Genomic DNA, 24,232 nt, shown 5'->3' on the forward strand with positions numbered 1-24,232 from the left:
CCTTTTTCCACTACTACGCTCTTAGCGCTCCAAATGTCCAGTTGCATTTTCTAGAGAAAGAGTGTTCAGATCTGCTCAATCAAAAGTATGGTTTAACTCTGTTAGCTGAATGCACAGATCAGAAAGAAGTTTCACCGAATGATTCTGTGTAGTTTATATTTGAAGACATTCCTTTTTCCACTATTACCCTCTTAGCGCTCCGAATCTCCACTTGCATTTTCTACAAAAAGAGTGTTTCATAACTGCTCAATCAAAAATATGTTTTAGCTCTGTTAACTGAATTTAAAGATCAGAAATAAGTTTCACAGAATGCATCTGTGTAGTTTTTATTTGAAGATATTCTTTTTCCCAATGTAGGCCTCTTAGCGCTTAGCATGTCCAATTGCAGTTTCTACAGAAAGAGTGTTTCAGAACGGCTCAATCAAAAGTAAGGTTCAAATCTGTTAGCTGAATGCACAGAACAGTAAGAGTTTTCACAGAATGCTACTGTGTAGTTTATATTTGAATATATTCCTTTTTCCACAATTACCCTCTTAGCGCTCCGAATGTCCACTTGCATTTTCTACAGAAAGAGTGTTCAGAACTGCGCAATCAAAAGTATGGTTTAACTCTGTTAGCTTAATGAACATATCAGAAATAAGTTTCACACAATGCTTCTGTGTAGTTTTTATTTGAAGATATTATTTTTCCCAATAGAGGCCTCTTAGCGCTCAGAATGTCCAATTGCAGTTTCTACAGAAAGAGTGTTTCAGAAAGGCTCAATCAAAAGTAAGGTTCAACTCTGTTAGTTGAATGCACAGAACCGAAAGATGTTTCATACAATGCTTCTGTGTAGTTTATATTTGAACATATTCTTTTCTCCACTATTACCCACTTAGCGCTACGAATGTCCAGTTGCATTTTCTACAGACAGAGTGTTTCAAAACTGCTCAATCAAAAGTATGGTTTAACTCTGTTAGCTGAATGCTCAGATCCGAAAGAAGTTTCACAGAATGCTTCTGTGTAGTTTATATTTGAATATATTCCTTTTTCCACTACTACTCTCTTAGCGCTCCAAATGTCCAGTTGCATTTTCTACAGAAAGAGTGTTCAGATCTGCTGAATCAAAAGTATGGTTTAACTCTGTTAGGTGAATGCACAGATCAGAAAGAAGTTTCACAGAATGATTCTGTGTAGGTTATATTTGGAGACATTCCTTTTTCCACTATTACCCTCTTAGCGCTCCGAATCTCCACTTGCATTTTCTACAGAAAGAGTGTTTCAGAACGGCTCAATCAAAACTAAGGTTCAACTCTTTTAGTTGAACAAACAGAACAGAAAGAAGTTTCACACAATTCTTCTGTGTAGTTTTTATTTGTAGACATTCTTTTTCCCAATATAGGCCTCTTAGCGCTCAGAATGTCCAATTGCAGTTTCTACAGAAAGAGTGTTTCAGAACGGCTCAATCAAAAGTAAGGTTCAACCCTGTTAGTTGAATGCAGAGAACAGAAAGAAGTTTCACAGAATGCTTCCTTGTAGTTTATATTTAACATATTCTTTTTTCCACTATTACCCACTTAGCGCTACGAATGTCCAGTTGCATTTTCTACAGACAGAGTGTTTCAAAACTGCTCAATCAAAAGTATGGTTTAACTCTGTTAGCTGAATGCTCAGATCAGAAAGAAGTTTCACAGAATGCTTCTGTGTAGTTTATATTTGAATATATTCCTTTTTCCACTACTACGCTCTTAGCGCTCAAAATGTCCAGTTGCATTTTCTACAGAAAGAGTGTTCAGATCTGCTCAATCAAAAGTATGGTTTAACTCTGTTAGCTGAATGCACACATCAGAAAGAAGTTTCACCGAATGATTCTGTGTAGTTTATATTTGAAGACATTCCTTTTTCCACTATTACCCTCTTAGCGCTCCGAATCTCCACTTGCATTTTCTACAAAAAGAGTGTTTCATAACTGCTCAATCAAAAATATGTTTTATCTCTGTTAACTGAATTTACAGATCAGAAATAAGTTTCACAGAATGCATCTGTGTAGTTTTTATTTGAAGATATTCTTTTTCCCAATGTAGGCCTCTTAGCGCTTAGCATGTCCAATTGCAGTTTCTACAGAAAGAGAGTTTCAGAACGGCTCAATCAAAAGTAAGGTTCAACTCTGTTAGCTGAATGCACAGAACAGAAAGAGTTTTCACAGAATGCTACTGTGTAGTTTATATTTGAATATATTCCTTTTTCCACTATTACCCTCTTATTGCTCCGAATGTCCACTTGCATTTTCTAGAGAAAGTGTGTTCAGAACTGCGCAATCAAAAGTATGGTTTAACTCTGTTAGCTTAATGAACATATCAGAAATAAGTTTCACACAATGCTTCTGTGTAGTTTTTATTTGAAGATATTATTTTTCCCAATAGAGGCCTCTTAGCGCTCAGAATGTCCAATTGCAGTTTCTACAGAAAGAATGTTTCAGAAAGGCTCAATCAAAAGTAAGGTTCAACTCTGTTAGTTGAATGCACAGAACAGAAAGAAGTTTCATACAATGCTTCTGTGTAGTTTATATTTGAACATATTCTTTTCTCCACTATTACCCACTTAGCGCTACGAATGTCCAGTTGCATTTTCTACAGACAGAGTGTTTAAAAACTGCTCAATCAAAAGTATGGTTTAACTCTGTTAGCTGAATGCTCAGATCAGAAAGAAGTTTCACAGAATGCTTCTGTGAAGTTTATATTTGAATATATTCCTTTTTCCACTACTACTCTCTTAGCGCTCCAAATTTCGAGTTGCATTTTCTACAGAAAGAGTGTTCAGATCTGCTGAATCAAAAGTATGGTTTAACTCTGTTAGCTGAATGCACAGATCCGAAAGAAGTTTCACAGAATGATTCTGTGTAGTTTATATTTGGAGACATTCCTTTTTCCACTATTACCCTCTTAGCGCTCCGAATCTCCACTTGCATTTTCTACAGAAAGAGTGTTTCAGAACGGCTCAATCAAAACTAAGGTTCAACTCGTTTAGTTGAACAAACAGAACAGAAAGAAGTTTCACACAATTCTTCTGTGTAGTTTTTATTTGTAGACATTCTTTTTCCCAATATAGGCCTCTTAGTGCTCAGAATGTCCAATTGCAGTTTCTACAGAAAGAGTGTTTCAGAACGGCTCAATCAAAAGTAAGGTTCAACTCTGTTAGTTGAATGCACAGAACAGAAAGAAGTTTCACAGAATGCTTCTGTGTAGTTTATATTTGAACATATTCTTTTTTCCACTATTACACACTTAGCGCTACGAATGTCCAGTTGCATTTTCTACAGACAGAGTGTTTCAAAATTGCTCAATCAAAAGTATGGTTTAACTCTGTTCGCTGAAAGCTCAGATCAGAAAGAAGTTTCACAGAATGCTTCTGTGTAGTTTATATTTGAATATATTCCTTTTTCCACTACTACGCTCTTAGCGCTCCAAATGTCCAGTTGCATTTTCTACAGAAAGAGTGTTCAGATCTGCTCAATCAAAAGTATGGTTTAACTCTGTTAGCTGAATGCACAGATCAGAAAGAAGTTTCACCAAATGATTCTGTGTAGTTTATATTTGAAGACATTCCTTTTTCCACTATTACCTTCTTAGCGCTCCGAATCTCCACTTGTATTTTCTACAAAAAGAGTGTTTCATAACTGCTCAATCAAAAATATGTTTTATCTCTGTTAACTGAATTTACAGATCAGAAATAAGTTTCACAGAATGCATCTGTGTAGTTTTTATTTGAAGATATTCTTTTTCCCAATGTAGGCCTCTTAGCGCTTAGCATGTCCAATTGCAGTTTCTACAGAAAGAGTGTTTCAGAACGGCTCAATCAAAAGTAAGGTTCAACTCTGTTAGCTGAATGCACAGAACAGTAAGAGTTTTCACAGAATGCTACTGTGTAGTTTATATTTGAATATATTCCTTTTTCCACTATTACCCTCTTAGCGCTCCGAATGTCCACTTGCATTTTCTACAGAAAGAGTGTTCAGAACTGCGCAATCAAAAGTATGGTTTAACTCTGTTAGCTTAATGAACATATCAGAAATAAGTTTCACACAATGCTTCTGTGTAGTTTTTATTTGAAGATATTATTTTTCCCAATAGAGGCCTCTTAGCACTCAGAATGTCCAATTGCAGTTTCTACAGAAAGAGTGTTTCAGAAAGGCTCAATCAAATGTAAGGTTCAACTCTGTTAGTTGAATGCACAGAACAGAAAGAAGTTTCACAGAATGCTTCTGTGTAGTTTATATTTGAACATATTCTTTTCTCCACTATTACCCACTTAGCGCTACGAATGTCCAGTTGCATTTTCTACAGACAGAGTGTTTCAAAACTGCTCAATCAAAAGTATGGTTTAACTCTGTTAGCTGAATGCTCAGATCAGAAAGAAGTTTCACAGAATGCTTCTGTGAAGTTTATATTTGAATATATTCCTTTTTCCACTAATACTCTCTTAGCGCTCCAAATGTCCACTTGCATTTTCTACAGAAAGAGTGTTCAGATCTGCTGAATCAAAAGTATGGTTTAACTCTGTTAGCTGAATGCACAGATCAGAAAGAATTTTCACAGAATTATTCTGTGTAGTTTATATTTGGAGACATTCCTTTTTCCACTATTACCCTCTTAGCGCTCCGAATCTCCACTTGCATTTTCTACAGAAAGAGTGCTTCAGAACGGCTCAATCAAAACTAAGGTTCAACTCTTTTAGTTGAACAAACAGAACAGAAAGAAGTTTCACACAATTCTTCTGTGTAGTTTTTATTTGTAGACATTCTTTTTCCCAATATAGGCCTGTTAGCGCTCAGAATGTCCAATTGCAGTTTCTACAGAAAGAGTGTTTCAGAACGGCTCAATCAAAAGTAAGGTTCAACTCTGTTAGTTGAATGCACAGAACAGCAAGAAGTTTCACAGAATGCTTCTGTGTAGTTTATATTTGAACATATTCTTTTTTCCACTATTACCCACATAGCGCTACGAATGTCCAGTTGCATTTTCTACAGACAGAGTGTTTCAAAACTGCTCAATCAAAAGTATGGTTTAACTCTGTTAGCTGAATGCTCAGATCAGAAAGAAGTTTCACAGAATGCTTCTGTGTAGTTTATATTTGAATATATTCCTTTTTCCACTACTACGCTCTTAGCGCTCCAAATGTCCAGTTGCATTTTCTACAGAAAGAGTGTTCAGATCTGCTCAATCAAAAGTATGGTTTAACTCTGTTAGCTGAATGCACAGATCAGAAAGAAGTTTCACCGAATGATTCTGTGTAGTTTATATTTGAAGACATTCCTTTTTCCACTATTACCCTCTTAGCGCTCCGAATCTCCACTTGCATTTTCTACAAAAAGAGTGTTTCATAACTGCTCAATCAAAAATATGTTTTAGCTCTGTTAACTGAATTTAAAGATCAGAAATAAGTTTCACAGAATGCATCTGTGTAGTTTTTATTTGAAGATATTCTTTTTCCCAATGTAGGCCTCTTAGCGCTTAGCATGTCCAATTGCAGTTTCTACAGAAAGAGTGTTTCAGAACGGCTCAATCAAAAGTAAGGTTCAAATCTGTTAGCTGAATGCACAGAACAGTAAGAGTTTTCACAGAATGCTACTGTGTAGTTTATATTTGAATATATTCCTTTTTCCACTATTACCCTCTTAGCGCTCCGAATGTCCACTTGCATTTCCTACAGAAAGAGTGTTCAGAATTGCGCAATCAAAAGTATGTTTTAACTCTGTTAGCTTAATGAACATATCAGAAATAAGTTTCACACAATGCTTCTGTGTAGTTTTTATTTGAAGATATTATTTTTCCCAATAGAGGCCTCTTAGCGCTCAGAATGTCCAATTGCAGTTTCTACAGAAAGAGTGTTTCAGAAAGGCTCAATCAAAAGTAAGGTTCAACTATGTTAGTTGAATGCACAGAACAGAAAGAAGTTTCATACAATGCTTCTGTGTAGTTTATATTTGAACATATTCTTTTCTCCACTATTACCCACTTAGCGCTACGAATGTCCAGTTGCATTTTCTACAGACAGATTGTTTCAAAACTGCTCAATCAAAAGTATGGTTTAACTCTATTAGCTGAATGCTCAGATCAGAAAGAAGTTTCACAGAATGCTTCTGTGTAGTTTATATTTGAATATATTCCTTTTTCCACTACTACTCTCTTAGCGCTCCAAATATCCAGTTGCATTTTCTACAGAAAGAGTGTTCAGATCTGCTGAATCAAAAGTATGGTTTAACTCTGTTAGCTGAATGCACAGATCAGAAAGATGTTTCACAGAATGATTCTGTGTAGTTTATATTTGGAGACATTCCTTTTTCCACTATTACCCTCTTAGCGCTCCGAATCTCCACTTGCATTTTCTACAGAAAGAGTGTTTCAGAACGGCTCAATCAAAACTAAGGTTCAACTCTTTTAGTTGAACAAACAGAACAGAAAGAAGTTTCACACAATTCTTCTGTGTAGTTTTTATTTGTAGACATTCTTTTTCCCAATATAGGCCTGTTAGCGCTCAGAATGTCCAATTGCAGTATCTACAGAAAGAGTGTTTCAGAACGGCTCAATCAAAAGTAAGGTTCAACTCTGTTAGTTGAATGCACAGAACAGCAAGAAGTTTCACAGAATGCTTCTGTGTAGTTTATATTTGAACATATTCTTTTTTCCACTATTACCCACATAGCGCTACGAATGTCCAGTTGCATTTTCTACAGACAGAGTGTTTCAAAACTGCTCAATCAAAAGTATGGTTTAACTCTGTTAGCTGAATGCTCAGATCAGAAAGAAGTTTCACAGAATGCTTCTGTGTAGTTTATATTTGAATATATTCCTTTTTCCACTACTACGCTCTTAGCGCTCCAAATGTCCAGTTGCATTTTCTAGAGAAAGAGTGTTCAGATCTGCTCAATCAAAAGTATGGTTTAACTCTGTTAGCTGAATGCACAGATCAGAAAGAAGTTTCACCGAATGATTCTGTGTAGTTTATATTTGAAGACATTCCTTTTTCCACTATTACCCTCTTAGCGCTCCGAATCTCCACTTGCATTTTCTACAAAAAGAGTGTTTCATAACTGCTCAATCAAAAATATGTTTTAGCTCTGTTAACTGAATTTAAAGATCAGAAATAAGTTTCACAGAATGCATCTGTGTAGTTTTTATTTGAAGATATTCTTTTTCCCAATGTAGGCCTCTTAGCGCTTAGCATGTCCAATTGCAGTTTCTACAGAAAGAGTGTTTCAGAACGGCTCAATCAAAAGTAAGGTTCAAATCTGTTAGCTGAATGCACAGAACAGTAAGAGTTTTCACAGAATGCTACTGTGTAGTTTATATTTGAATATATTCCTTTTTCCACTATTACCCTCTTAGCGCTCCGAATGTCCACTTGCATTTCCTACAGAAAGAGTGTTCAGAATTGCGCAATCAAAAGTATGTTTTAACTCTGTTAGCTTAATGAACATATCAGAAATAAGTTTCACACAATGCTTCTGTGTAGTTTTTATTTGAAGATATTATTTTTCCCAATAGAGGCCTCTTAGCGCTCAGAATGTCCAATTGCAGTTTCTACAGAAAGAGTGTTTCAGAAAGGCTCAATCAAAAGTAAGGTTCAACTATGTTAGTTGAATGCACAGAACAGAAAGAAGTTTCATACAATGCTTCTGTGTAGTTTATATTTGAACATATTCTTTTCTCCACTATTACCCACTTAGCGCTACGAATGTCCAGTTGCATTTTCTACAGACAGATTGTTTCAAAACTGCTCAATCAAAAGTATGGTTTAACTCTATTAGCTGAATGCTCAGATCAGAAAGAAGTTTCACAGAATGCTTCTGTGTAGTTTATATTTGAATATATTCCTTTTTCCACTACTACTCTCTTAGCGCTCCAAATATCCAGTTGCATTTTCTACAGAAAGAGTGTTCAGATCTGCTGAATCAAAAGTATGGTTTAACTCTGTTAGCTGAATGCACAGATCAGAAAGATGTTTCACAGAATGATTCTGTGTAGTTTATATTTGGAGACATTCCTTTTTCCACTATTACCCTCTTAGCGCTCCGAATCTCCACTTGCATTTTCTACAGAAAGAGTGTTTCAGAACGGCTCAATCAAAACTAAGGTTCAACTCTTTTAGTTGAACAAACAGAACAGAAAGAAGTTTCACACAATTCTTCTGTGTAGTTTTTATTTGTAGACATTCTTTTTCCCAATATAGGCCTCTTAGCGCTCAGAATGTCCAATTGCAGTTTCTACAGAAAGAGTGTTTCAGAACGGCTCAATCAAAAGTAAGGTTCAACTCTGTTAGTTGAATGCACAGAACAGCAAGAAGTTTCACACAATGCTTCTGTGTAGTTTATATTTGAACATATTCTTTTTTCCACTATTACCCACTTAGCGCTACGAATGTCCAGTTGCATTTTCTACAGACAGAGTGTTTCAAAACTGCTCAATCAAAAGTATGGTTTAACTCTGTTAGCTGAATGCTCAGATCAGAAAGAAGTTTCACAGAATGCTTCTGTGTAGTTTATATTTGAATATATTCCTTTTTCCACTACTACGCTCTTAGCGCTCCAAATGTCCAGTTGCATTTTCTACAGAAAGAGTGTTCAGATCTGCTCAATCAAAAGTATGGTTTAAATCTGTTAGCTGAATGCACAGATCAGAAAGAAGTTTCACCGAATGATTCTGTGTAGTTTATATTTGAAGACATTCCTTTTTCCACTATTACCCTCTTAGCGCTCCGAATCTCCACTTGCATTTTCTACAAAAAGAGTGTTTCATAACTGCTCAATGAAAAATATGTTTTATCTCTGTTAACTGAATTTACAGATCAGAAATAAGTTTCACAGAATGCATCTGTGTAGTTTTTATTTGAAGATATTCTTTTTCCCAATGTAGGCCTCTTAGCGCTTAGCATGTCCAATTGCAGTTTCTACAGAAACAGTGTTTCAGAACGGCTCAATCAAAAGTAAGGTTCAACTCTGTTAGCTGAATGCGCAGAACAGTAAGAGTTTTCACAGAATGCTACTGTGTAGTTTATATTTGAATATATTCCTTTTTCCACAATTACCCTCTTAGCGCTCCGAATGTCCACTTGCATTTTCTACAGAAAGAGTGTTCAGAACTGCGCAATCAAAAGTATGGTTTAACTCTGTTAGCTTAATGAACATATCAGAAATAAGTTTCACACAATGCTTCTGTGTAGTTTTTATTTGAAGATATTATTTTTCCCAATAGAGGCCTCTTAGCGCTCAGAATGTCCAATTGCAGTTTCTACAGAAAGAGTGTTTCAGAAAGGCTCAATCAAAAGTAAGGTTCAACTCTGTTAGTTGAATGCACAGAACCGAAAGATGTTTCATACAATGCTTCTGTGTAGTTTATATTTGAACATATTCTTTTCTCCACTATTACCCACTTAGCGCTACGAATGTCCAGTTGCATTTTCTACAGACAGAGTGTTTCAAAACTGCTCAATCAAAAGTATGGTTTAACTCTGTTAGCTGAATGCTCAGATCCGAAAGAAGTTTCACAGAATGCTTCTGTGTAGTTTATATTTGAATATATTCCTTTTTCCACTACTACTCTCTTAGCGCTCCAAATGTCCAGTTGCATTTTCTACAGAAAGAGTGTTCAGATCTGCTGAATCAAAAGTATGGTTTAACTCTGTTAGGTGAATGCACAGATCAGAAAGAAGTTTCACAGAATGATTCTGTGTAGGTTATATTTGGAGACATTCCTTTTTCCACTATTACCCTCTTAGCGCTCCGAATCTCCACTTGCATTTTCTACAGAAAGAGTGTTTCAGAACGGCTCAATCAAAACTAAGGTTCAACTCTTTTAGTTGAACAAACAGAACAGAAAGAAGTTTCACACAATTCTTCTGTGTAGTTTTTATTTGTAGACATTCTTTTTCCCAATATAGGCCTCTTAGCGCTCAGAATGTCCAATTGCAGTTTCTACAGAAAGAGTGTTTCAGAACGGCTCAATCAAAAGTAAGGTTCAACCCTGTTAGTTGAATGCAGAGAACAGAAAGAAGTTTCACAGAATGCTTCCTTGTAGTTTATATTTAACATATTCTTTTTTCCACTATTACCCACTTAGCGCTACGAATGTCCAGTTGCATTTTCTACAGACAGAGTGTTTCAAAACTGCTCAATCAAAAGTATGGTTTAACTCTGTTAGCTGAATGCTCAGATCAGAAAGAAGTTTCACAGAATGCTTCTGTGTAGTTTATATTTGAATATATTCCTTTTTCCACTACTACGCTCTTAGCGCTCAAAATGTCCAGTTGCATTTTCTACAGAAAGAGTGTTCAGATCTGCTCAATCAAAAGTATGGTTTAACTCTGTTAGCTGAATGCACACATCAGAAAGAAGTTTCACCGAATGATTCTGTGTAGTTTATATTTGAAGACATTCCTTTTTCCACTATTACCCTCTTAGCGCTCCGAATCTCCACTTGCATTTTCTACAAAAAGAGTGTTTCATAACTGCTCAATCAAAAATATGTTTTATCTCTGTTAACTGAATTTACAGATCAGAAATAAGTTTCACAGAATGCATCTGTGTAGTTTTTATTTGAAGATATTCTTTTTCCCAATGTAGGCCTCTTAGCGCTTAGCATGTCCAATTGCAGTTTCTACAGAAAGAGAGTTTCAGAACGGCTCAATCAAAAGTAAGGTTCAACTCTGTTAGCTGAATGCACAGAACAGAAAGAGTTTTCACAGAATGCTACTGTGTAGTTTATATTTGAATATATTCCTTTTTCCACTATTACCCTCTTATTGCTCCGAATGTCCACTTGCATTTTCTAGAGAAAGTGTGTTCAGAACTGCGCAATCAAAAGTATGGTTTAACTCTGTTAGCTTAATGAACATATCAGAAATAAGTTTCACACAATGCTTCTGTGTAGTTTTTATTTGAAGATATTATTTTTCCCAATAGAGGCCTCTTAGCGCTCAGAATGTCCAATTGCAGTTTCTACAGAAAGAATGTTTCAGAAAGGCTCAATCAAAAGTAAGGTTCAACTCTGTTAGTTGAATGCACAGAACAGAAAGAAGTTTCATACAATGCTTCTGTGTAGTTTATATTTGAACATATTCTTTTCTCCACTATTACCCACTTAGCGCTACGAATGTCCAGTTGCATTTTCTACAGACAGAGTGTTTAAAAACTGCTCAATCAAAAGTATGGTTTAACTCTGTTAGCTGAATGCTCAGATCAGAAAGAAGTTTCACAGAATGCTTCTGTGAAGTTTATATTTGAATATATTCCTTTTTCCACTACTACTCTCTTAGCGCTCCAAATTTCGAGTTGCATTTTCTACAGAAAGAGTGTTCAGATCTGCTGAATCAAAAGTATGGTTTAACTCTGTTAGCTGAATGCACAGATCCGAAAGAAGTTTCACAGAATGATTCTGTGTAGTTTATATTTGGAGACATTCCTTTTTCCACTATTACCCTCTTAGCGCTCCGAATCTCCACTTGCATTTTCTACAGAAAGAGTGTTTCAGAACGGCTCAATCAAAACTAAGGTTCAACTCGTTTAGTTGAACAAACAGAACAGAAAGAAGTTTCACACAATTCTTCTGTGTAGTTTTTATTTGTAGACATTCTTTTTCCCAATATAGGCCTCTTAGTGCTCAGAATGTCCAATTGCAGTTTCTACAGAAAGAGTGTTTCAGAACGGCTCAATCAAAAGTAAGGTTCAACTCTGTTAGTTGAATGCACAGAACAGAAAGAAGTTTCACAGAATGCTTCTGTGTAGTTTATATTTGAACATATTCTTTTTTCCACTATTACACACTTAGCGCTACGAATGTCCAGTTGCATTTTCTACAGACAGAGTGTTTCAAAATTGCTCAATCAAAAGTATGGTTTAACTCTGTTCGCTGAAAGCTCAGATCAGAAAGAAGTTTCACAGAATGCTTCTGTGTAGTTTATATTTGAATATATTCCTTTTTCCACTACTACGCTCTTAGCGCTCCAAATGTCCAGTTGCATTTTCTACAGAAAGAGTGTTCAGATCTGCTCAATCAAAAGTATGGTTTAACTCTGTTAGCTGAATGCACAGATCAGAAAGAAGTTTCACCAAATGATTCTGTGTAGTTTATATTTGAAGACATTCCTTTTTCCACTATTACCTTCTTAGCGCTCCGAATCTCCACTTGTATTTTCTACAAAAAGAGTGTTTCATAACTGCTCAATCAAAAATATGTTTTATCTCTGTTAACTGAATTTACAGATCAGAAATAAGTTTCACAGAATGCATCTGTGTAGTTTTTATTTGAAGATATTCTTTTTCCCAATGTAGGCCTCTTAGCGCTTAGCATGTCCAATTGCAGTTTCTACAGAAAGAGTGTTTCAGAACGGCTCAATCAAAAGTAAGGTTCAACTCTGTTAGCTGAATGCACAGAACAGTAAGAGTTTTCACAGAATGCTACTGTGTAGTTTATATTTGAATATATTCCTTTTTCCACTATTACCCTCTTAGCGCTCCGAATGTCCACTTGCATTTTCTACAGAAAGAGTGTTCAGAACTGCGCAATCAAAAGTATGGTTTAACTCTGTTAGCTTAATGAACATATCAGAAATAAGTTTCACACAATGCTTCTGTGTAGTTTTTATTTGAAGATATTATTTTTCCCAATAGAGGCCTCTTAGCACTCAGAATGTCCAATTGCAGTTTCTACAGAAAGAGTGTTTCAGAAAGGCTCAATCAAATGTAAGGTTCAACTCTGTTAGTTGAATGCACAGAACAGAAAGAAGTTTCACAGAATGCTTCTGTGTAGTTTATATTTGAACATATTCTTTTCTCCACTATTACCCACTTAGCGCTACGAATGTCCAGTTGCATTTTCTACAGACAGAGTGTTTCAAAACTGCTCAATCAAAAGTATGGTTTAACTCTGTTAGCTGAATGCTCAGATCAGAAAGAAGTTTCACAGAATGCTTCTGTGAAGTTTATATTTGAATATATTCCTTTTTCCACTAATACTCTCTTAGCGCTCCAAATGTCCACTTGCATTTTCTACAGAAAGAGTGTTCAGATCTGCTGAATCAAAAGTATGGTTTAACTCTGTTAGCTGAATGCACAGATCAGAAAGAATTTTCACAGAATTATTCTGTGTAGTTTATATTTGGAGACATTCCTTTTTCCACTATTACCCTCTTAGCGCTCCGAATCTCCACTTGCATTTTCTACAGAAAGAGTGCTTCAGAACGGCTCAATCAAAACTAAGGTTCAACTCTTTTAGTTGAACAAACAGAACAGAAAGAAGTTTCACACAATTCTTCTGTGTAGTTTTTATTTGTAGACATTCTTTTTCCCAATATAGGCCTGTTAGCGCTCAGAATGTCCAATTGCAGTTTCTACAGAAAGAGTGTTTCAGAACGGCTCAATCAAAAGTAAGGTTCAACTCTGTTAGTTGAATGCACAGAACAGCAAGAAGTTTCACAGAATGCTTCTGTGTAGTTTATATTTGAACATATTCTTTTTTCCACTATTACCCACATAGCGCTACGAATGTCCAGTTGCATTTTCTACAGACAGAGTGTTTCAAAACTGCTCAATCAAAAGTATGGTTTAACTCTGTTAGCTGAATGCTCAGATCAGAAAGAAGTTTCACAGAATGCTTCTGTGTAGTTTATATTTGAATATATTCCTTTTTCCACTACTACGCTCTTAGCGCTCCAAATGTCCAGTTGCATTTTCTAGAGAAAGAGTGTTCAGATCTGCTCAATCAAAAGTATGGTTTAACTCTGTTAGCTGAATGCACAGATCAGAAAGAAGTTTCACCGAATGATTCTGTGTAGTTTATATTTGAAGACATTCCTTTTTCCACTATTACCCTCTTAGCGCTCCGAATCTCCACTTGCATTTTCTACAAAAAGAGTGTTTCATAACTGCTCAATCAAAAATATGTTTTAGCTCTGTTAACTGAATTTAAAGATCAGAAATAAGTTTCACAGAATGCATCTGTGTAGTTTTTATTTGAAGATATTCTTTTTCCCAATGTAGGCCTCTTAGCGCTTAGCATGTCCAATTGCAGTTTCTACAGAAAGAGTGTTTCAGAACGGCTCAATCAAAAGTAAGGTTCAAATCTGTTAGCTGAATGCACAGAACAGTAAGAGTTTTCACAGAATGCTACTGTGTAGTTTATATTTGAATATATTCCTTTTTCCACTATTACCCTCTTAGCGCTCCGAATGTCCACTTGCATTTCCTACAGAAAGAGTGTTCAGAATTGCGCAATCAAAAGTATGTTTTAACTCTGTTAGCTTAATGAACATATCAGAAATAAGTTTCACACAATGCTTCTGTGTAGTTTTTATTTGAAGATATTATTTTTCCCAATAGAGGCCTCTTAGCGCTCAGAATGTCCAATTGCAGTTTCTACAGAAAGAGTGTTTCAGAAAGGCTCAATCAAAAGTAAGGTTCAACTATGTTAGTTGAATGCACAGAACAGAAAGAAGTTTCATACAATGCTTCTGTGTAGTTTATATTTGAACATATTCTTTTCTCCACTATTACCCACTTAGCGCTACGAATGTCCAGTTGCATTTTCTACAGACAGATTGTTTCAAAACTGCTCAATCAAAAGTATGGTTTAACTCTATTAGCTGAATGCTCAGATCAGAAAGAAGTTTCACAGAATGCTTCTGTGTAGTTTATATTTGAATATATTCCTTTTTCCACTACTACTCTCTTAGCGCTCCAAATATCCAGTTGCATTTTCTACAGAAAGAGTGTTCAGATCTGCTGAATCAAAACTATGGTTTAACTCTGTTAGCTGAATGCACAGATCAGAAATATGTTTCACAGAATGATTCTGTGTAGTTTATATTTGGAGACATTCCTTTTTCCACTATTACCCTCTTAGCGCTCCGAATCTCCACTTGCATTTTCTACAGAAAGAGTGTTTCAGAACGGCTCAATCAAAACTAAGGTTCAACTCTTTTAGTTGAACAAACAGAACAGAAAGAAGTTTCACACAATTCTTCTGTGTAGTTTTTATTTGTAGACATTCTTTTTCCCAATATAGGCCTCTTAGCGCTCAGAATGTCCAATTGCAGTTTCTACAGAAAGAGTGTTTCAGAACGGCTCAATCAAAAGTAAGGTTCAACTCTGTTAGTTGAATGCACAGAACAGCAAGAAGTTTCACACAATGCTTCTGTGTAGTTTATATTTGAACATATTCTTTTTTCCACTATTACCCACTTAGCGCTACGAATGTCCAGTTGCATTTTCTACAGACAGAGTGTTTCAAAACTGCTCAATCAAAAGTATGGTTTAACTCTGTTAGCTGAATGCTCAGATCAGAAAGAAGTTTCACAGAATGCTTCTGTGTAGTTTATATTTGAATATATTCCTTTTTCCACTACTACGCTCTTAGCGCTCCAAATGTCCAGTTGCATTTTCTACAGAAAGAGTGTTCAGATCTGCTCAATCAAAAGTATGGTTTAAATCTGTTAGCTGAATGCACAGATCAGAAAGAAGTTTCACCGAATGATTCTGTGTAGTTTATATTTGAAGACATTCCTTTTTCCACTATTACCCTCTTAGCGCTCCGAATCTCCACTTGCATTTTCTACAAAAAGAGTGTTTCATAACTGCTCAATGAAAAATATGTTTTATCTCTGTTAACTGAATTTACAGATCAGAAATAAGTTTCACAGAATGCATCTGTGTAGTTTTTATTTGAAGATATTCTTTTTCCCAATGTAGGCCTCTTAGCGCTTAGCATGTCCAATTGCAGTTTCTACAGAAACAGTGTTTCAGAACGGCTCAATCAAAAGTAAGGTTCAACTCTGTTAGCTGAATGCGCAGAACAGTAAGAGTTTTCACAGAATGCTACTGTGTAGTTTATATTTGAATATATTCCTTTTTCCACAATTACCCTCTTAGCGCTCCGAATGTCCACTTGCATTTTCTACAGAAAGAGTGTTCAGAACTGCGCAATCAAAAGTATGGTTTAACTCTGTTAGCTTAATGAACATATCAGAAATAAGTTTCACACAATGCTTCTGTGTAGTTTTTATTTGAAGATATTATTTTTCCCAATAGAGGCCTCTTAGCGCTCAGAATGTCCAATTGCAGTTTCTACAGAAAGAGTGTTTCAGAAAGGCTCAATCAAAAGTAAGGTTCAACTCTGTTAGTTGAATGCACAGAACCGAAAGAAGTTTCATACAATGCTTCTGTGTAGTTTATATTTGAACATATTCTTTTCTCCACTATTACCCACTTAGCGCTACGAATGTCCAGTTGCATTTTCTACAGACAGAGTGTTTCAAAACTGCTCAATCAAAAGTATGGTTTAACTCTGTTAGCTGAATGCTCAGATCCGAAAGAAGTTTCACAGAATGCTTCTGTGTAGTTTATATTTGAATATATTCCTTTTTCCACTACTACTCTCTTAGCGCTCCAAATGTCCAGTTGCATTTTCTACAGAAAGAGTGTTCAGATCTGCTGAATCAAAAGTATGGTTTATCTCTGTTAGCTGAATGCACAGATCAGAAAGAAGTTTCACAGAATGATTCTGTGTAGTTTATATTTGAAGACATTCCTTTTTCCACTATTACCCCCTTAGCGCTCCGAATCTCCACTTGCATTTTCTACAAAAAGTGTGTTTCATAACTACTCAATCAAAAATATGTTTTATCTCTGTTAACTGAATTTACAGATCAGAAATAAGTTTCACAGAATGCATCTGTGTTGTTTTTATTTGAAGATATTCTTTTTCCCAATGTAGGCCTCTTAGCGCTTAGCATGTCCAATTGCAGTTTCTACAGAAAGAGTGTTTCAGAACGGCTCAATCAAAAGTAAGGTTCAACTCTGTTAGCTGAATGCACAGAACAGAAAGAGTTTTCACAGAATGCTACTGTGTAGTTTATATTTGAATATATTCCTTTTTCCACTATTACCCTCTTAGCGCTCCGAATGTCCACTTGCATTTTCTACAGAAAGAGTGTTCAGAACTGCGCAATCAAAAGTATGGTTTAACTCTGTTAGCTTAATGAACATATCAGAAATAAGTTTCACACAATGCTTCTGTGTAGTTTTTATTTGAAGATATTATTTTTCCCAATAGAGGCCTCTTAGCGCTCAGAATGTCCAATTGCAGTTTCTACAGAAAGAGTGTTTCAGAAAGGCTCAATCAAAAGTAAGGTTCAACTCTGTTAGTTGAATGCACCGAACAGAAAGAAGTTTCATACAATGCTTCTGTGTAGTTTATATTTGAACATATTCTTTTCTCCACTATTACCCACTTAGCGCTACGAATGTCCAGTTGCATTTTCTACAGACAGAGTGTTTCAAAACTGCTCAATCAAAAGTATGGTTTAATTCTGTTAGCTGAATGCTCAGATCAGAAAGAAGTTTCACAGAATGCTTCTGTGTAGTTTATATTTGAATATATTCCTTTTTCCACTACTACTCTCTTAGCGCTCCAAATGTCCAGTTGCATTTTCTACAGAAAGAGTGTTCAGATCTGCTGAATCAAAAGTATGGTTTAACTCTGTTAGCTGAATGCACAGATCAGAAAGAAGTTTCACAGAATGATTCTGTGTAGTTTATATTTGGAGACATTCCTTTTTCCACTACTACCCTCTTAGCGCTCCGAATCTCCACTTGCATTTTCTACAGAAAGAGTGTTTCAGAACGGCTCAATCAAAACTAAGGTTCAACACTTTTAGTTGAACAAACAGAACAGAAAGAAGTTTCACACAATTCTTCTGTGTAGTTTTTATTTGTAGACATTCTTTTTCCCAATATAGGCCTCTTAGCGCTCAGAATGTCCAATTGCAGTTTCTACAGAAAGAGTGTTTCAGAACGGCTCAATCAAAAGTAAGGTTCAACTCTGTTAGTTGAATGCACAGAACAGCAAGAAGTTTCACAGAATGCTTCTGTGTAGTTTATATTTGAACATATTCTTTTTTCCACTATTACCCACTTAGCGCTACGAATGTCCAGTTGCATTTTCTACAGACAGAGTGTTTCAAAACTGCTCAATCAAAAGTATGGTTTAACTCTGTTAGCTGAATGCTCAGATCAGAAAGAAGTTTCACAGAATGCTTCTGTGTAGTTTATATTTGAATATATTCCTTTTTCCACTACTACGCTCTTAGCGCTCCAAATGTCCAGTTGCATTTTCTACAGAAAGAGTGTTCAGATCTGCTCAATCAAAAGTATGGTTTAAATCTGTTAGCTGAATGCACAGATCAGAAAGAAGTTTCACCGAATGATTCTGTGTAGTTTATATTTGAAGACATTCCTTTTTCCACTATTACCCTCTTAGCGCTCCGAATCTCCACTTGCATTTTCTACAAAAAGAGTGTTTCATAACTGCTCAATGAAAAATATGTTTTATCTCTGTTAACTGAATTTACAGATCAGAAATAAGTTTCACAGAATGCATCTGTGTAGTTTTTATTTGAAGATATTCTTTTTCCCAATGTAGGCCTCTTAGCGCTTAGCATGTCCAATTGCAGTTTCTACAGAAACAGTGTTTCAGAACGGCTCAATCAAAAGTAAGGTTCAACTCTGTTAGCTGAATGCGCAGAACAGTAAGAGTTTTCACAGAATGCTACTGTGTAGTTTATATTTGAATATATTCCTTTTTCCACAATTACCCTCTTAGCGCTCCGAATGTCCACTTGCATTTTCTACAGAAAGAGTGTTCAGAACTGCGCAATCAAAAGTATGGTTTAACTCTGTTAGCTTAATGAACATATCAGAAATAAGTTTCACACAATGCTTCTGTGTAGTTTTTATTTGAAGATATTATTTTTCCCAATAGAGGCCTCTTAGCGCTCAGAATGTCCAATTGCAGTTTCTACAGAAAGAGTGTTTCAGAAAGGCTCAATCAAAAGTAAGGTTCAACTCTGTTAGTTGAATGCACAGAACCGAAAGAAGTTTCATACAATGCTTCTGTGTAGTTTATATTTGAACATATTCTTTTCTCCACTATTACCCACTTAGCGCTACGAATGTCCAGTTGCATTTTCTACAGACAGAGTGTTTCAAAACTGCTCAATCAAAAGTATGGTTTAACTCTGTTAGCTGAATGCTCAGATCCGAAAGAAGTTTCACAGAATGCTTCTGTGTAGTTTATATTTGAATATATTCCTTTTTCCACTACTACTCTCTTAGCGCTCCAAATGTCCAGTTGCATTTTCTACAGAAAGAGTGTTCAGATCTGCTGAATCAAAAGTATGGTTTATCTCTGTTAGCTGAATGCACAGATCAGAAAGAAGTTTCACAGAATGATTCTGTGTAGTTTATATTTGAAGACATTCCTTTTTCCACTATTACCCCCTTAGCGCTCCGAATCTCCACTTGCATTTTCTACAAAAAGTGTGTTTCATAACTACTCAATCAAAAATATGTTTTATCTCTGTTAACTGAATTTACAGATCAGAAATAAGTTTCACAGAATGCATCTGTGTTGTTTTTATTTGAAGATATTCTTTTTCCCAATGTAGGCCTCTTAGCGCTTAGCATGTCCAATTGCAGTTTCTACAGAAAGAGTGTTTCAGAACGGCTCAATCAAAAGTAAGGTTCAACTCTGTTAGCTGAATGCACAGAACAGAAAGAGTTTTCACAGAATGCTACTGTGTAGTTTATATTTGAATATATTCCTTTTTCCACTATTACCCTCTTAGCGCTCCGAATGTCCACTTGCATTTTCTACAGAAAGAGTGTTCAGAACTGCGCAATCAAAAGTATGGTTTAACTCTGTTAGCTTAATGAACATATCAGAAATAAGTTTCACACAATGCTTCTGTGTAGTTTTTATTTGAAGATATTATTTTTCCCAATAGAGGCCTCTTAGCGCTCAGAATGTCCAATTGCAGTTTCTACAGAAAGAGTGTTTCAGAAAGGCTCAATCAAAAGTAAGGTTCAACTCTGTTAGTTGAATGCACCGAACAGAAAGAAGTTTCATACAATGCTTCTGTGTAGTTTATATTTGAACATATTCTTTTCTCCACTATTACCCACTTAGCGCTACGAATGTCCAGTTGCATTTTCTACAGACAGAGTGTTTCAAAACTGCTCAATCAAAAGTATGGTTTAATTCTGTTAGCTGAATGCTCAGATCAGAAAGAAGTTTCACAGAATGCTTCTGTGTAGTTTATATTTGAATATATTCCTTTTTCCACTACTACTCTCTTAGCGCTCCAAATGTCCAGTTGCATTTTCTACAGAAAGAGTGTTCAGATCTGCTGAATCAAAAGTATGGTTTAACTCTGTTAGCTGAATGCACAGATCAGAAAGAAGTTTCACAGAATGATTCTGTGTAGTTTATATTTGGAGACATTCCTTTTTCCACTACTACCCTCTTAGCGCTCCGAATCTCCACTTGCATTTTCTACAGAAAGAGTGTTTCAGAACGGCTCAATCAAAACTAAGGTTCAACACTTTTAGTTGAACAAACAGAACAGAAAGAAGTTTCACACAATTCTTCTGTGTAGTTTTTATTTGTAGACATTCTTTTTCCCAATATAGGCCTCTTAGCGCTCAGAATGTCCAATTGCAGTTTCTACAGAAAGAGTGTTTCAGAACGGCTCAATCAAAAGTAAGGTTCAACTCTGTTAGTTGAATGCACAGAACAGCAAGAAGTTTCACAGAATGCTTCTGGGTAGTTTATATTTGAACATATTCTTTTTTCCACTATTACCCACTTAGCGCTACGAATGTCCAGTTGCATTTTCTACAGACAGAGTGTTTCAAAATTGCTCAATCAAAAGTATGGTTTAACTCTGTTAGCTGAATGCTCAGATCAGAAAGAAGTTTCACAGAATGCTTCTGTGTAGTTTATATTTGAATATATTCCTTTTTCCACTACTACGCTCTTAGCGCTCCAAATGTCCAGTTGCATTTTCTACAGAAAGAGTGTTCAGATCTGCTCAATCAAAAGTATGGTTTAACTCTGTTAGCTGAATGCACAGATCAGAAAGAAGTTTCACCGAATGATTCTGTGTAGTTTATATTTGAAGACATTCCTTTTTCCACTATTACCCTCTTAGCGCTCCGAATCTCCACTTGCATTTTCTACAAAAAGAGTGTTTCATAACTGCTCAATCAAAAATATGTTTTAGCTCTGTTAACTGAATTTAAAGATCAGAAATAAGTTTCACAGAATGCATCTGTGTAGTTTTTATTTGAAGATATTCTTTTTCCCAATGTAGGCCTCTTAGCGCTTAGCATGTCCAATTGCAGTTTCTACAGAAAGAGTGTTTCAGAACGGCTCAATCAAAAGTAAGGTTCAAATCTGTTAGCTGAATGCACAGAACAGTAAGAGTTTTCACAGAATGCTACTGTGTAGTTTATATTTGAATATATTCCTTTTTCCACTATTACCCTCTTAGCGCTCCGAATGTCCACTTGCATTTCCTACAGAAAGAGTGTTCAGAATTGCGCAATCAAAAGTATGTTTTAACTCTGTTAGCTTAATGAACATATCAGAAATAAGTTTCACACAATGCTTCTGTGTAGTTTTTATTTGAAGATATTATTTTTCCCAATAGAGGCCTCTTAGCGCTCAGAATGTCCAATTGCAGTTTCTACAGAAAGAGTGTTTCAGAAAGGCTCAATCAAAAGTAAGGTTCAACTATGTTAGTTGAATGCACAGAACAGAAAGAAGTTTCATACAATGCTTCTGTGTAGTTTATATTTGAACATATTCTTTTCTCCACTATAACCCACTTAGCGCTACGAATGTCCAGTTGCATTTTCTACAGACAGATTGTTTCAAAACTGCTCAATCAAAAGTATGGTTTAACTCTATTAGCTGAATGCTCAGATCAGAAAGAAGTTTCACAGAATGCTTCTGTGTAGTTTATATTTGAATATATTCCTTTTTCCACTACTACTCTCTTAGCGCTCCAAATATCCAGTTGCATTTTCTACAGAAAGAGTGTTCAGATCTGCTGAATCAAAAGTATGGTTTAACTCTGTTAGCTGAATGCACAGATCAGAAAGATGTTTCACAGAATGATTCTGTGTAGTTTATATTTGGAGACATTCCTTTTTCCACTATTACCCTCTTAGCGCTCCGAATCTCCACTTGCATTTTCTACAGAAAGAGTGTTTCAGAACGGCTCAATCAAAACTAAGGTTCAACTCTTTTAGTTGAACAAACAGAACAGAAAGAAGTTTCACACAATTCTTCTGTGTAGTTTTTATTTGTAGACATTCTTTTTCCCAATATAGGCCTCTTAGCGCTCAGAATGTCCAATTGCAGTTTCTACAGAAAGAGTGTTTCAGAACGGCTCAATCAAAAGTAAGGTTCAACTCTGTTAGTTGAATGCACAGAACAGCAAGAAGTTTCACACAATGCTTCTGTGTAGTTTATATTTGAACATATTCTTTTTTCCACTATTACCCACTTAGCGCTACGAATGTCCAGTTGCATTTTCTACAGACAGAGTGTTTCAAAACTGCTCAATCAAAAGTATGGTTTAACTCTGTTAGCTGAATGCTCAGATCCGAAAGAAGTTTCACAGAATGCTTCTGTGTAGTTTATATTTGAATATATTCCTTTTTCCACTACTACTCTCTTAGCGCTCCAAATGTCCAGTTGCATTTTCTACAGAAAGAGTGTTCAGATCTGCTGAATCAAAAGTATGGTTTATCTCTGTTAGCTGAATGCACAGATCAGAAAGAAGTTTCACAGAATGATTCTGTGTAGTTTATATTTGAAGACATTCCTTTTTCCACTATTACCCCCTTAGCGCTCCGAATCTCCACTTGCATTTTCTACAAAAAGTGTGTTTCATAACTACTCAATCAAAAATATGTTTTATCTCTGTTAACTGAATTTACAGATCAGAAATAAGTTTCACAGAATGCATCTGTGTTGTTTTTATTTGAAGATATTCTTTTTCCCAATGTAGGCCTCTTAGCGCTTAGCATGTCCAATTGCAGTTTCTACAGAAAGAGTGTTTCAGAACGGCTCAATCAAAAGTAAGGTTCAACTCTGTTAGCTGAATGCACAGAACAGAAAGAGTTTTCACAGAATGCTACTGTGTAGTTTATATTTGAATATATTCCTTTTTCCACTATTACCCTCTTAGCGCTCCGAATGTCCACTTGCATTTTCTACAGAAAGAGTGTTCAGAACTGCGCAATCAAAAGTATGGTTTAACTCTGTTAGCTTAATGAACATATCAGAAATAAGTTTCACACAATGCTTCTGTGTAGTTTTTATTTGAAGATATTATTTTTCCCAATAGAGGCCTCTTAGCGCTCAGAATGTCCAATTGCAGTTTCTACAGAAAGAGTGTTTCAGAAAGGCTCAATCAAAAGTAAGGTTCACCTCTGTTAGTTGAATGCACCGAACAGAAAGAAGTTTCATACAATGCTTCTGTGTAGTTTATATTTGAACATATTCTTTTCTCCACTATTACCCACTTAGCGCTACGAATGTCCAGTTGCATTTTCTACAGACAGAGTGTTTCAAAACTGCTCAATCAAAAGTATGGTTTAATTCTGTTAGCTGAATGCTCAGATCAGAAAGAAGTTTCACAGAATGCTTCTGTGTAGTTTATATTTGAATATATTCCTTTTTCCACTACTACGCTCTTAGCGCTCCAAATGTCCAGTTGCATTTTCTACAGAAAGAGTGTTCAGATCTGCTCAATCAAAAGTATGGTTTAACTCTGTTAGCTGAATGCACAGATCAGAAAGAAGTTTCACCGAATGATTCTGTGTAGTTTATATTTGAAGACATTCCTTTTTCCACTATTACCCTCTTAGCGCTCCGAATCTCCACTTGCATTTTCTACAAAAAGAGTGTTTCATAACTGCTCAATCAAAAATATGTTTTAGCTCTGTTAACTGAATTTAAAGATCAGAAATAAGTTTCACAGAATGCATCTGTGTAGTTTTTATTTGAAGATATTCTTTTTCCCAATGTAGGCCTCTTAGCGCTTAGCATGTCCAATTGCAGTTTCTACAGAAAGAGTGTTTCAGAACGGCTCAATCAAAAGTAAGGTTCAAATCTGTTAGCTGAATGCACAGAACAGTAAGAGTTTTCACAGAATGCTACTGTGTAGTTTATATTTGAATATATTCCTTTTTCCACTATTACCCTCTTAGCGCTCCGAATGTCCACTTGCATTTCCTACAGAAAGAGTGTTCAGAATTGCGCAATCAAAAGTATGTTTTAACTCTGTTAGCTTAATGAACATATCAGAAATAAGTTTCACACAATGCTTCTGTGTAGTTTTTATTTGAAGA

The sequence above is a fragment of the Symphalangus syndactylus genome, chromosome Y, assembly GCF_028878055.3.
Source record: "Symphalangus syndactylus isolate Jambi chromosome Y, NHGRI_mSymSyn1-v2.1_pri, whole genome shotgun sequence".
NCBI lineage: Eukaryota > Metazoa > Chordata > Mammalia > Primates > Hylobatidae > Symphalangus > Symphalangus syndactylus.